The following is a 13,421-nucleotide window of genomic DNA, read 5'->3' on the forward strand; positions in this document are numbered from 1 at the left end:
AAGATCTCCTTATACAGATACCTCCACCTCTCTGTATGTTAGGGGACTTCAACGGGCACCATCCCTTATGGGGCGATCCTAAATTAGATAGACGAGGACGACTCATTGAGAGCCTAATAGAGGCAGTAAACCTCACTATACTCAATACTGGCACACACACCCACGTTCAGCTCCCAAGTGGACATAGCTCAGCCATAGATCTCTCCATTTGTTCTCCATTACTGGTCCCGACCATAGAATGGTATGTTTTAAATGACATAATGGGTAGTGATCACTTCCCAATCGTATGCAACCTATTAATAGCACAGGCTCCTCCTGCTAAACCCTTCAGAAAATGGAAATTTGCCAGAGCAAACTGGCCAAAATTCCGGTCATCAGTATCTTTTGATGAGGGAAAAATCCGTCTCCAGTCTATCGATGATGTGACAGAATACATCACGTCACATCTGTTAAATGTGGCTAAAGAAGCAATACCACTATCAAATCCCTCGGTTCGTAGGCATTATAATTATTGGTGGAATGAACAATGCACAAAAGCCAAAAAAGCAAAAAATAAAGCCTGGAATTTGTTTAGGCAGTATCCAACAACACCCAATCTAATAAATTATAAGAAGTCAAAAGCAAAAGCACGTTTCATACAAAGGCAAGCCAAGAAAGAATCCTGGACCCGTTTTGCATCAAGCATTAACAAAAACACTGACACCAATATAATATGGAAAAAAATTAGACAGCTTTCTGGTAAGTTTCCTACCGTACCTTCACCAATTCTGTCCTGTAATGGGCAAGATCTATCTGGTCCTCTGGATATCGCAAATAGTTTGGGCAAAACTTTTGCTGAAATCTCAGCGGCAGCAGCTTATACTCCACCTTTCCAGAGAATTAAAAACACTGCAGAACGGCACTCTATTAATTTCCAAACTTCCCTCCTTCTGCCGTATAACAAACCCCTACAATATTCCGAACTCTTGCATGCTATTGGAGCAGCCCACAATGGTGCTGCCGGACCAGATGGAATCTATTACGTCATGCTAAAACATCTTAATGACAAAGCTTTGCGTCTCCTTCTGGTCTTTTACAATCGTATTTTTCTAGAAAATGTCTATCCAACTTCTTGGCATCATTCTACTGTTTTGGCATTCCTTAAACCCGGAAAAGATCCAACCAATCCCCATAGCTACAGACCAATATCTCTTTCCAGCTGCCTCAGCAAAATTCTAGAAAAAATTGTCCACTGTAGACTCGTCTGGATCATTGAGTCAGAACAGCTAATGAGCAATAGTCAGTATGGCTTTCGTCAAAACAGGTCATGCCTGGACCTTATGGTTAAGGCTGAATTTGCCATTCGTAATGCCTTTATTAAGCATGAACATCTAGTAATGGTTTCCATAGATATCGAGAAGGCTTTTGATACCACCTGGCGGCATGGCATACTAAGAGATCTTTACTCTCTTGGTCTACGGGGCAACCTTCCTATATTTATAAAGCATTTTCTACACAGTAGATCGTTTCAAGTACGATACCAACATGCCCTCTCTGCAACTTTCATTCAGGAAGAAGGTGTTCCACAGGGATCAGTACTGAGTGCCACACTTTTTGCTCTAAGAATAGATTCTATCACCAAACAACTTCCAAATACTGTCGAAACTTACCTTTATGCAGATGACCTTTCCATCTCCTGTCATTCCCAAAATATGAGATCTATTGAACGACAGCTTCAGATATCATTAAATAAAATACAGCAATGGGCCAGCCTTAATGGCTATAGGCTATCACAGCAGAAAACAGTTACTATCCACTTTTGCAGACAACGCAAATTTCATCTGGATCCTGAACTTCACATCTCTAATATTTCCATCCCAGTCACTAGTAACATTAGATTTCTAGGTTTAATCATGGACAACAAGCTAAATTTCTTAGAACACATTAAAAAAGTACGTACTGCCTGCTTAAAAAAGATAAACATACTCAGAGCTTTATCTGCACAAACGTGGGGTGCAGATCGTACCTGCCTTCTTCGATTATACAGGGCATTAATCAGATCCCGTCTTGATTATGGAGCTCCCATTTATGACTCTGCCAGAAAGAGCGCATTACGCTGGCTTGATCCAGTACAACACAGTGCACTGAGGATTGCACTTGGCGCATTCAGAACATCGCCAGCACATAGCCTTTACATTGATGCTCACGAGCCGCCACTATCTTTACGTAGGAAATCGCTATTGCTAAAGTATTCTGTCAAGATACAAAGTTGTACTTCGCATCCCATCCAGCCTTATCTTTTCAATCCACCATTAGAAAATCTGTACAGAAATAAACCTAGCATAGGAAAACCAGCTGGTCACCGCCTTCTTGAACTACTGCAGGTTTGGAATATATCCATCCATTCCGTACAACAAGTAGCCACATGTACTCAACCACCATGGGTTCAACCTCCTTTACCAACCTGTGACACTTACCTCTGTCAGTGGGGGAAGAATGTTTTGCAATCATCAAATATCAGACAAGTTCATGCTGTTCACACTCAAAAGTATGTTGATTTTTTACCAATATACACAGATGGCTCTAAATCCAATTCAAAAGTTGGAGCAGCTGCAGTGTTTCCGAATACAATTGTATCAGCAGCCCTTCCTCCTGATTTCAGTATCTTCTCAGCTGAATTATTCGCAATTAAATTAGCTTTAAAAAATCTCCCTTCTGACTGCTCTTTAAAATCAGTAATTTACACTGATTCCCTCAGCTCAATCAAGGCTTTGTGTAATTCCTCAGATAAATTTCACCCTGTTATAAATGAGATTAGAAAATTATTACTAAAGATAAAAGAACATCACCAACTGGTCACCTTCTGCTGGATACCAGCACATTCTGGTATTTTAGGCAATGAACAGGCTGATAAAGCTGCAAAAAACCCAACCAGCTTAGATTTAACCAATATCCCTGTCCCAGCCTCAGACTGTGCACTAATGATTCATACTGCATGCCTATCAGAATGGACAGCACTATGGCATTCCCAAACGAATAATAAACTCTTACAGATTAAACAGGTTCCGAAAATCTGGCTCTCCAGTATCCGGACATCAAGACGGGAAGAAGTAATTCTTTCAAGAGCAAGAATAGGTCATACTTACCTGACCCATCTTCATTTACTCACAGGAGATGATCCACCACAGTGTCCACATTGTTCTCTAAATTTGACAGTGAAACACATTCTCATTGAATGTCCATACTATAAACAAAACAGAAATACAATCCTGCTATCTTTGGTTAACGATCGAAAACCAATAACTCTAGAGAATATCATAGGTGACAATGCAAACATTCCGGAATTTTTTAACTTTCTGAAAAAAATTGGAGTTTTTAGTCATTTCTGATTACTGCCCTTTCTGACGTGACAAGAATTTCTTATATATTATTACATTAAAAGAATAGGCGCATTATAGCCAAAGTTGCTTATGCGCCATAAAACCCCCACAACAACAAACAACAACAACAAGCCCGTAATTGAACCGTGGCAGTCTAGTCTGCGCAGGAATCGCAAGGAGGAAGTTGTTCTAGCTCGCCTCCGCATAGGACACGGTCATCTTACACATTCGTTTTTGCTGAGGGCAGATGACTGTCCTATGTGCGAGAACTGTGGCACCGTTTTATCCATGAGACACATTTTAATTGATTGTCCACATTTTAGAAATATCCGTTTTACCGCTTTTAATTATCTGACTGAGCCATATACACTCAGTCAGATTTTATCCGACAATGGCAATGTGTCTGCAGTTTTTAGGTTTTTAAAATCAATAAATATTTTTAATCGAATATAAAATTTACATTTTCCCTTTATATATTTGTTATACCTTTGGACATAGTGACCTGGTAATTAGGTCACTGAAAGTTTAAATTTTTTTATAACTAACATGGTCTTGGCGCATTATAGCCATAGAAGCTAATGCGCCAAAAAAAACCAAAACCAAACCAACCAAACCAATCTTTCGTACCACATCGAGCGCAGGCAGGATTACCACGACAAGCTGTTTGTGAATGGCCGTATTTCTGACATCTAAAACACCTCAGTGGGTTCGGAATGTAAAGCCGCACTGGGCAGTTTAAGTAGCCTGCCTTGATGGAACTTGGAGGCCGTGGGGTGTTAAATGTTATGATGAGAACTCGGGTAGGGACGAGATTCCCATCCTTCCGCATTGATATTCTCTTGACAGCCGTCACTCCTTGGTCTTTTAATTCAGAGCAGATCTCTTCTTCAGAAACGTGAAGAAGATCCCACTCTGAAATGACACCTCGTGAAGAGTTCAATGTTTTGTGGGGGGTTACGCTGATCGGTATTCCCCCTATGGATGTCGCGTTGAGGATTCTGTCTGCTTGCTTCGTGCTTGAAGCTTCGACTAAAAGATCGCCAGAACGCAGCCGTTTTACAGATTTCGGTGATCCAGCCAACCCTTCTAATCCTTTCTGGATGAAGAAGGGTGACATCTTCCCAATTGACTGCTCTCCGGTAGAATGGAGAATGAGGAAAAGCGGTGTTATAGATGGTGTTTTATCCTCAGTTCTGGCTCTTTTGGCAGTATTGGTGTCAGTATTATCATCTCGGTTAGGTAGGGGCCTTGTTGGGGCCCCAGAAGAAAGGGGATTTAAATTACTCATATGAGTAAAGAGAAAATGTCTGATGCCTAAGTACCTCACCCACCACGGAGCCCTACGAGGGGGCGCCCACTCGTGAACTAGCAGGTACTGCGTACACGAATGGGACGCCGAGTTCGCTTAGAACACCATACCCACGTTACCAATAAGTCTTTATCCCGTCCCAGGACCATAGGGAGGGAGACTTACTGGAACGCAGTTGACCCTAGCAGTATAAAACCACCCGCCGATTGATCCCAGTCGAGCCGGTCCGGGACCACCCGTCTCGTCGAAGCAGGGGCCAAAGTGGTGTATTAAGGCTGGGCCCCTCAACCACCAGGATCCCCCTTTCCGCTTCCACGGGTCGCGGCGCACGGCTGCACACGCCGGATTCCAATGTTGTAACCCTGGAACCAAGGTATGGGCGTTGGATCCCAGTGATGCTAATCTGGAAAACCAGCAGCATCACTGGGAGGTCCCCTCACCACGTACAGGTGCCCACGTCGAGGGGTAGGTATGCTTCTTGACGTATTTCCTTTTATTGCTTAGTAGTCTATAACGAATCGAATTCTGAATAAGGAGGTATCAGCTATTACTGTGTCCAACAAATGAAAGTTGAATATTAAATTCAACAGTGTGCAGTAGTAAATAATAAAATAAAGGAAAATGGATTTTAATACAATAGAAGAACGTATTTGGGAAAATTGTCAAGAGATGAAAGGGCTTGAATAGAAACACAGTACACGTTACAGATACCATATGGATGTCATTGAAAAGAATGTCTAATATCACGAGGTATATAAGCAACTAACATTTTATTTACTTTGAAAATGAAAGAAAACTGGGTGAAGGAAAAAAAAACATTATGAGAAAACAAGTTTAAAGATGAAAGGGCATATCCCTTTATCCATGAAGTTTTCTGAAAGAGAGCTTCACAGATAAAGAAGCAAAGATTCATATCGTTCATTGTTAACCTTCCATGCGTAGCGATTGTGTAGATGTCTCGAAGAAGAATGATATGAATTATTTTTAGAACGTGTCGTGTGATTAAGGAATCTTGACTTATATTTCAGTATTATTTCTTAAGAAACTGCTTGAACCGTATACATGCCTACAATTTTGAAATGTTTGCGCACAATGCGTATGTGCAAAATTTTTGAAAAGTTTAACTTTAGGAACTACTGGAGTAAATTTAGGACAAAACCTTCATAGAGCTAAAGAACACCAATACGCGTGAGTTGATTAGTGTGCATCACTAAAAGAAAACTAAGTTGGCTCCCAAATTCTATACATAAATAGTAACACACTTGTCCGTAGTGAACAATGCTGTTTATTTGAAGTGCAAGATCGGGGCAACTCGTGGTGTCTCGCTTCACGATGTGAGATGGGATTTTGAGCAACCTTGGTTTACTTTGGCTGCGTACATTGCTTTCGCTTTATTTATTTACGCATTTAAATAGCAAAGTTTATTTTCTTTATTACGCGGCGGGATGAACAATAATAATGCACAAATGAGTATGCACATTCAACTTAATGCGTGCCGATATGTTAATGATTTCCCTGTATCAGTCAAACGTTAAAATTAGAACAAAGTAGACTGGTACACTCGTGATGCAACGCACGTCGTGAAGTAAACGAGACAAAAACAAATCAAACTTTGCTTCGTGACGTCATCATCACCAGCGCGCGTGAGCGCCTACCAAAGTGCAGCGACATAAAAAGAGAGGAAGAAAAAACGAAGTCTGTCCCTCCCATGTGACAGGGAAAGCGATGGGGAGTGGGGAGGGGAGAAAGCTGCAAGTGTGTGTGTGTAATTAACGGTTCATTTTTATGCTTAATAATGGCTGCATGGCAGAAGACGATTTAGTGACGCACTCTGAACGAGACGGCAACTCTTCCTCACGGCAACCGGAAATCTTACTTGTCCCACAGCTGCTGCTGACATTATGGTTTTAATAATCTTAAGTAATTTTCCTTTAATGAATTTTCATCATTAATGGCGGCTTCGTTTAGGTTATTTATAGAAATTATCGTTTTATTTCCGTACTCCAATTAACCACGCTGTATATAACGAAGGTAATGATAATAATAAGAACGTTGTTCCTATGTTGATATCAAAACAGACAACTTTGTTGGAAGCCACTGCCATCTAGCGTCAGTTTAGGAAACTGCTGTTCCATCTTTTCTTGTATATGCTTGAGCAGGATGTAACTGTTAGCCTATTTATTGTTTCTCCTTAAATATTCAAAATTAATATAATTTTTAAAGAAGAATGTTTAAGCTTCGGATGTTTCCAGAAGAGGATGCTAACATGTATATTAGCGCTGAAACGTTATTGCTTGTTAACGTGTTTATGAACTCCCTACTTCAAGTTCTCTACAACTTGACCACTTTAATGACTAAAAGGTTTCCATCATTATTATCCTGGCCCGAGTGCCAAGCTAGTGATCAAATCGAATTTCAAAGCATCATCTCCAGAATTAGTAGTTTTCAGAGAAATTTTAAGTGTTTATTTACAAAACTATTTATTTTCTGCTCTTCTAAAAAAAGTAGTAAGCTTTTCAAAAATAAAGGAAAGGTACCTTTCTTCTTCTTATATATAGAACTAACCTACATAACACACTAACCGCTAATCTCTAATCGCTTGGTTAAAATGGAAATTTTCCGAGGCTGATTGGAAGTTATTGGCTTCGAGTATCTCATTCAATGATGAAATTATCAAATACTAATCCATCCCAAAGCCAGGAAAAGACCCAAAAATTCCTAGGAACTATCGTCCAATTGCTCTGACCAGTTGTTTATGTAAGATTCTGGATAAAATGGTGAATGCCCGCCTTTTATATGTTACCTTGAGGCAAACGACCATTTAAACAAGATTCAGCGCGGCTTCCAAAGGAATCGATCCGCTTTGGACCATTTAATCCGATTGGAAACAACGATTCGCGATGCGTTTATGAAGCGTGAGCACTTGGTATCAGTTTTCTTTGACGTGAAAAAAGCTGACGACACAACCTGGAGGTATGGTGTTTTAAAAGACCTCTATTCTTTTGGTCTGAGAGGCCACCTTGCTATTTTTATCAGGAATTTTTTATCTAAACGACTCTTCCAGATTCGTGTTAAATCCAGTGTGTCCCGTCCTTTTTGCCAAGAGGAAGGAGTTCCCCAAGGCTCTGTCCTCAGTGTTACGCTGTTTGCAGTGAAAGTTAACTCCATTACAAAAAAATCCCTTCCATCAGCATTTAGTATCTTTTCTGCTTAATTATATGCAATAAAACTTGCTTTTGAAAATCTATATTCTGACTGTTCTTTAAAATCTGTTATTTATATTGATTCCCTCAGCTCAATCATGTCGCTAAATAATTCCGAACATAAAGTCCACCCTATTCTAGATGAAATCAGAAGCTTGTTATTACAAATCAAAAAACGCCACTAACTGGTCACTTTTTGTTGGATTCCAGCACATTGCGGTATTTTAGGCAATGAACTGGCCGATAAAGCTGCAAAAAATCCGACTACCTTAGATTTAACCAATATCCCTGTTCCAGCAACAGATTATGTACTAACCGTTCATGCTGTTTGCCTATCACAATGGACAGCACTCTGGCACTCTCAGACTAATAATAAACTCTTTCAGTTTAAACAAGATCCGAAAATTTGGCGTTCCAGTGTCCGTACATCTAGACGAGAAGAAGTAGTCCTTTCAAGGGCAAGAATAGGTCATACTCATCTGAGGCCCCGGGTGCCAAGCGTTTCCGTGGCCAAGCGATTCTTGCGAGTTTATAAAGCGTTTTTCCTCCAAGTGACAGAGTTTTCCTTGTTTTTCTCTTAGAATTAAAATTTTCTGTTAAGTAGCTCTACTTACTTAAAAACACTAAGAAGAGAGCCCAGAAGAAGGCAAGTACCTTTTTCTTTAATTTAACTAGCCGTACTAACTTACTAACTCTACGCTTGGCCACCAAGCGGCACTGCTCCTGCCTCCCCGTGGCGGGGCCGGTAACCTGGGTGGTAAAGGCAAACCCCCAGGGCAAAAAGGAGCAAGCATGGATAAAAATCATTATCCAAACTTAGAGCCTTTGAGCTCAAGAGCGGAAGATTCCAACCCTGACCATGACTCAAGTCAACCTAAAAGACTGCGAAGAGAAGCAGAATGTCATGACGATTGCCCAAACTTCCTGGTGATTCATTCCCTGTCCGCCCAACCTGTGGGTAAGTTGTCACCATTCTTAATTCAGAAAATCTTGGAGTCAATTGCAGGATCACCAAAAAAAAAAAAAAAAAAAAGGGCCCCCTCGACGTGGGCACCTGTACGTGGTGAGGGGACCTCCCAGTGACGCTGCTGGACTTCCAGACTAGCATCACTGGGATCCAACGCCCACAGCCTAGGTTCCGGGCTTACATCAATGGAATCCGGCGTGTTTGCCGTGCGCTGCGACCCGTGGAAATTCGGAAAGGGGGATCCTGGTGGTTGAGGGGCCCAGCTTCAATACACCACTTTGGCCCCTGCTTCGACAAGACGGGTGGTCCTGGAAGGCCCGGCTAGGATCAATCGGCTAGTAGGTTCGCCTGCGAGGGTCAACCGTGTCAAAGCCATGCCCCTACCCTCATGGTCCGAGGGACAGGATTCAGGCTGGCGGCGGTGCGGGTATGGTGTCTGGGTAGCCCTGGCGTCCCACTCCCGAGCGCATTTATTGCATGCCGGGTAGTGGGCGTCCCTTTGGGCTCCGTGGTGGGTGGGGAGCCCGGGCACTGAACCACTTAAAAAAACTCATGAATCCTGATAAACTAACTTCTTCAGGGGCCCCAACCCGGTCCCTATCTGCAAACATAGATGAAGATCCAGATAGTACTATTAGTACAAAGAGGCAGCGAACAAAAGTAACATCAGGGCCTGTACCCAGGTTCCTAATTATGCACTCAACCGGTGAAAAACCGATTGGTAAAATGTCGCCCTTTTTCATTCAAAAAGGGTTAGATGGGATAGCAGGTTCCCCCAAATCAGTTAAGAGGCTCCGTTCTGGAGACCTCTTAATTGAAACCAAAACTGACAGGCAATCAGAACATCTACTCCGAACAACATCAATCGGAGGAATCCCTATAACAGTGACACCACACAGAACACTCAATTCATCTAGAGGTGTCATTTCGGAGTGGGACCTTCTCGACGTATACGAGGAGGAAATCTGCTCCGAATTAAAACCACAGGGAGTCATTGCCGTCAAGAGAATCACTGCGCGAAGGGATAGAAAAATTGTTAAAACCAGGAGCGTTATCCTGACTTTTAACACTCCTAAACCTCCTGAGGAGATTAAAGCTGGATATATCAACTGTTCAGTGCGTCCATACATACCAAATCCTTTACGGTGTTTTAAATGCCAAAAGTATGGACATTCCCAAATGGCCTGCCGTGGAGTCCTTGCATGCGCTCGATGCGGTGCAAAGGACCACGAAACAACAGCATGTTCAGCCGCAAAACCCACCTGTATTAACTGTGAGGGCGAACACCCGGCCTACTCACGAGCATGCCAGAGGTGGAAAGAAGAAAAAGAGATTCAACGGCTGAAGGCAGAGCTTAACATGTCATACCAGGAGGCAAGGAAATCGGTCAAACCCCTGAATATCAACAGACCTACCTACGCCCAGAAGGTAGCAGGGAGATGTTCCGTTGGAACTCAGACGGACATGACCATTCCTCCAAAGGAGTCTTTCACTCCCATCGCGCGGTATCTCTTAACATCCCAAAAACCTGCACAAAAGGACCAATCAGATGCCACTCCTATATCGGTACCTCCTAATGCTCCACAAGTTCCAAAGTTAACTATTAAAGAAAAGAATAAAAAAGGGGAAGTACCCCCTAGTACCCAAGAAAAGATGGATGTCGAGCAGAAGGAGGTACACGAAGAGTCCGTCTTGGAACTCTTTGCGGAGGAGGAAATGGACACGGGACAGCGTCCATTCTTCCCCAAAAAAGATAAATCCAAGACTGATAAAAGTAAGCCCTCAGCACCTCGGAAGCCGCCTGACGGACCCAACAAGCCAAAATAATGGCTAAATTCCTACAATGGAATTGTCGTGGATTCCGGCGAAATATAGATGACATCAAGGCCCTCCTGCAAAAGCACGAGCCAGTTTGCTTTTGCTTGCAGGAGACATATCTAAAGGCAAGTGACGATCCCACGTTGCATAACACCACAATTTTTCGTAAGGATAGAATTGCGGATGGCTCTGTACATGGGGGAGTGGCTATCCTTGTGGGTAACCAGACCCCAGTGCAGTCCTTACTAATTACAACTAGCATAGAGGCTGTTGCAATTCGCCTTACGGTGGGATTTTTATTAACTGTGTGCTCTGTCTATTTGCCACCTGGGACTGACATCTCCCAAGCAGACCTTGATGATCTTCTAACGCAGCTGCCTCCCCCTTTCTTACTTCTCGGGGATTTTAACGGACATAACACCCTGTGGGGTAGTGCTAACGTCAACGGAAGGGGACGAGTCATTGAGCGTATGCTCAATGACAATGACCTTTCCCTTCTAAATACTGGAAATAACACCTTCTTCCACATGCCTACCCGTACTTTTTCTGCCATTGATCTATCTATCTGCTCCCCTTCTCTACTCCCTTCACTCACCTGGGAAGTGGAGGAGAATCCATACGGAAGCGATCACTTCCCTGTGATAACCTTGTTACACAGTGGGAGACCATGTCTTCCTTTTAGGTTACCACGGTGGAAGATTGATCAGGCTGACTGGACTGCCTTCCAACAACAGGCAAATTTCGATCTTAGCACAGTCAGTCAAGAGCCGATCAATGACGCAGTAAAGTTCATTACAGAAATCATCGTCCAAGCAGCTGCTAATGCTGTCCCAAAAACATCAGCCCGGTTTCCACCATTTCCCAAACCTTGGTGGAATTCACAATGCACAGCAGCAAAAAAGGCTCAAAACAAAGCGTGGGGGATATTTCGCCGATATCCTACCACGAACAACCTTATAGCCTTCAAACGTGCACGAGCTAAAGCACGCTACATCCGTCGTCAGAGCCAAAAGGAATCTTGGATCCGTTTTACATCATCTATTAACCAGTCTACCAACTCTAAGGTAGTCTGGGATAAAATCCGGAAAATGAAGGGAAAACATACCTCCCACCCTTCTGCAATCCTAGATTATAATGGATGCGCTATTGCAGATCCAACTGCAATAGCCAATGCTCTTGGGGAAACATTCTCTAAGATCTCTGCAACATCTTCGTATTCCCCAGAGTTCCTGGTCCTGAAATATAAAATAGAAAAACAGGCACTTAACTTTAAAACTAAGGGCATTTATCCCTACAACGGGGATTTCACTATTGTGGAATTGAAAAGAGCCCTCGCTCTTTCCAAAGCAAGTGCCGTTGGACCAGATGGCATCCATTATGAAATGATTAAACATCTTTCACCAAAATCTATGGATTGTCTGCTCCTTCTGTATAACAGAATCTTTACTGAAGGGCAGTTTCCGGACTCCTGGCGAAAGGCAATCGTTCTTGCCTTTCCTAAGCCAGGAAAGGATCCAAAAGTCACCACCAATTATCGTCCTATTGCTCTGACTAGCTGTTTGTGCAAAATCCTGGAGAGAATGGTCAATTCTCGTTTACTATGGTATTTAGAATCAAATGACCTTCTCTCCAACATCCAGTGCGGCTTCCGACGGAACCGGTCCACTTTGGACCATCTTATTAGAATGGAAGCATCTATCCGGGATGCATTCCTAAAACGGGAACACTTGGTGTCGGTGTTCTTTGACATGGAAAAAGCGTATGACACAACTTGGAGATTTGGCATTTTAAAAGACTTACATAGCCTTGGCCTAAGAGGGCATCTGCCTCTTTTTTATTCAAAACTTTTTAGCCAATCGATCGTTCCAAGTTCGTGAGGGATCCTCACTCTCTCGCTCCTTTAGCCAAGAGGAGGGAGTACCACAAGGATCAGTATTAAGTGTCACGCTTTTTGCCATAAAAATAAATTCCATCACAGAACAACTTCCTCCGACTGTAAACAGTGCCCTCTATGTTGATGACTTTAGCATTTTTTGCCAGTCGTGCAACATGAGGGTTATTGAAAGACAACTGCAGAAGGCCATTGATAGTCTGAATTCCTGGGCACTTGCTAATGGCTTCAGGTTCTCGCCGGAGAAGACCGTTTGCGTACACTTTTGTCGCAAGCGTAATCTTCATCCTGAACCTGAACTAAGGCTCGGACAAAATGCCATTCCAGTAGCAGCGAACATAAAATTCTTGGGACTCATATTCGATAAAAAACTGACGTTTTTAGATCATATTCGTCAGCTCCGCACAAAGTGCACAAGAGGCCTTAATATGCTTCGCTCGCTCTCCTCTACATCTTGGGGAGCAGACAGATGTATCCTTCTTCGGCTCTACAGTGCACTTGTGCGATCCAAACTAGATTATGGGTCCCATGTATATTCCTCAGCCAGAGACAGTGTCCTGCGATGGCTGGACCCCGTCCATCATCAGGCCCTACGTATTGCTACTGGAGCATATCGCACATCTCCTGTCCAGAGCTTATACGTCGAAGCAAACGAACCACCGATATCACTTCGACGTAAGCAGTTGTCTGTAAAGTATGCTTTAAAATTGAAATCCCTGCCAGACCATCCTACGTGGCCCTTCGTTTTTGAGCCACGATGGGAAAATTTATACAATACCCGTAAGACTGCCAATCGTCCTTTTGGTATTCGTTTCCAAGAGCTACTCAAAGAACTTAATATCAAGGTAGACAAGGTTGCCCAAACATCAAAGCA

Source organism: Mastigoproctus giganteus, unplaced genomic scaffold, assembly GCF_048544385.1.
Source record: "Mastigoproctus giganteus isolate SK-2022 unplaced genomic scaffold, ASM4854438v1 scaffold_17, whole genome shotgun sequence".
Classification (NCBI taxonomy): Eukaryota; Metazoa; Arthropoda; class Arachnida; order Uropygi; family Thelyphonidae; genus Mastigoproctus; species Mastigoproctus giganteus.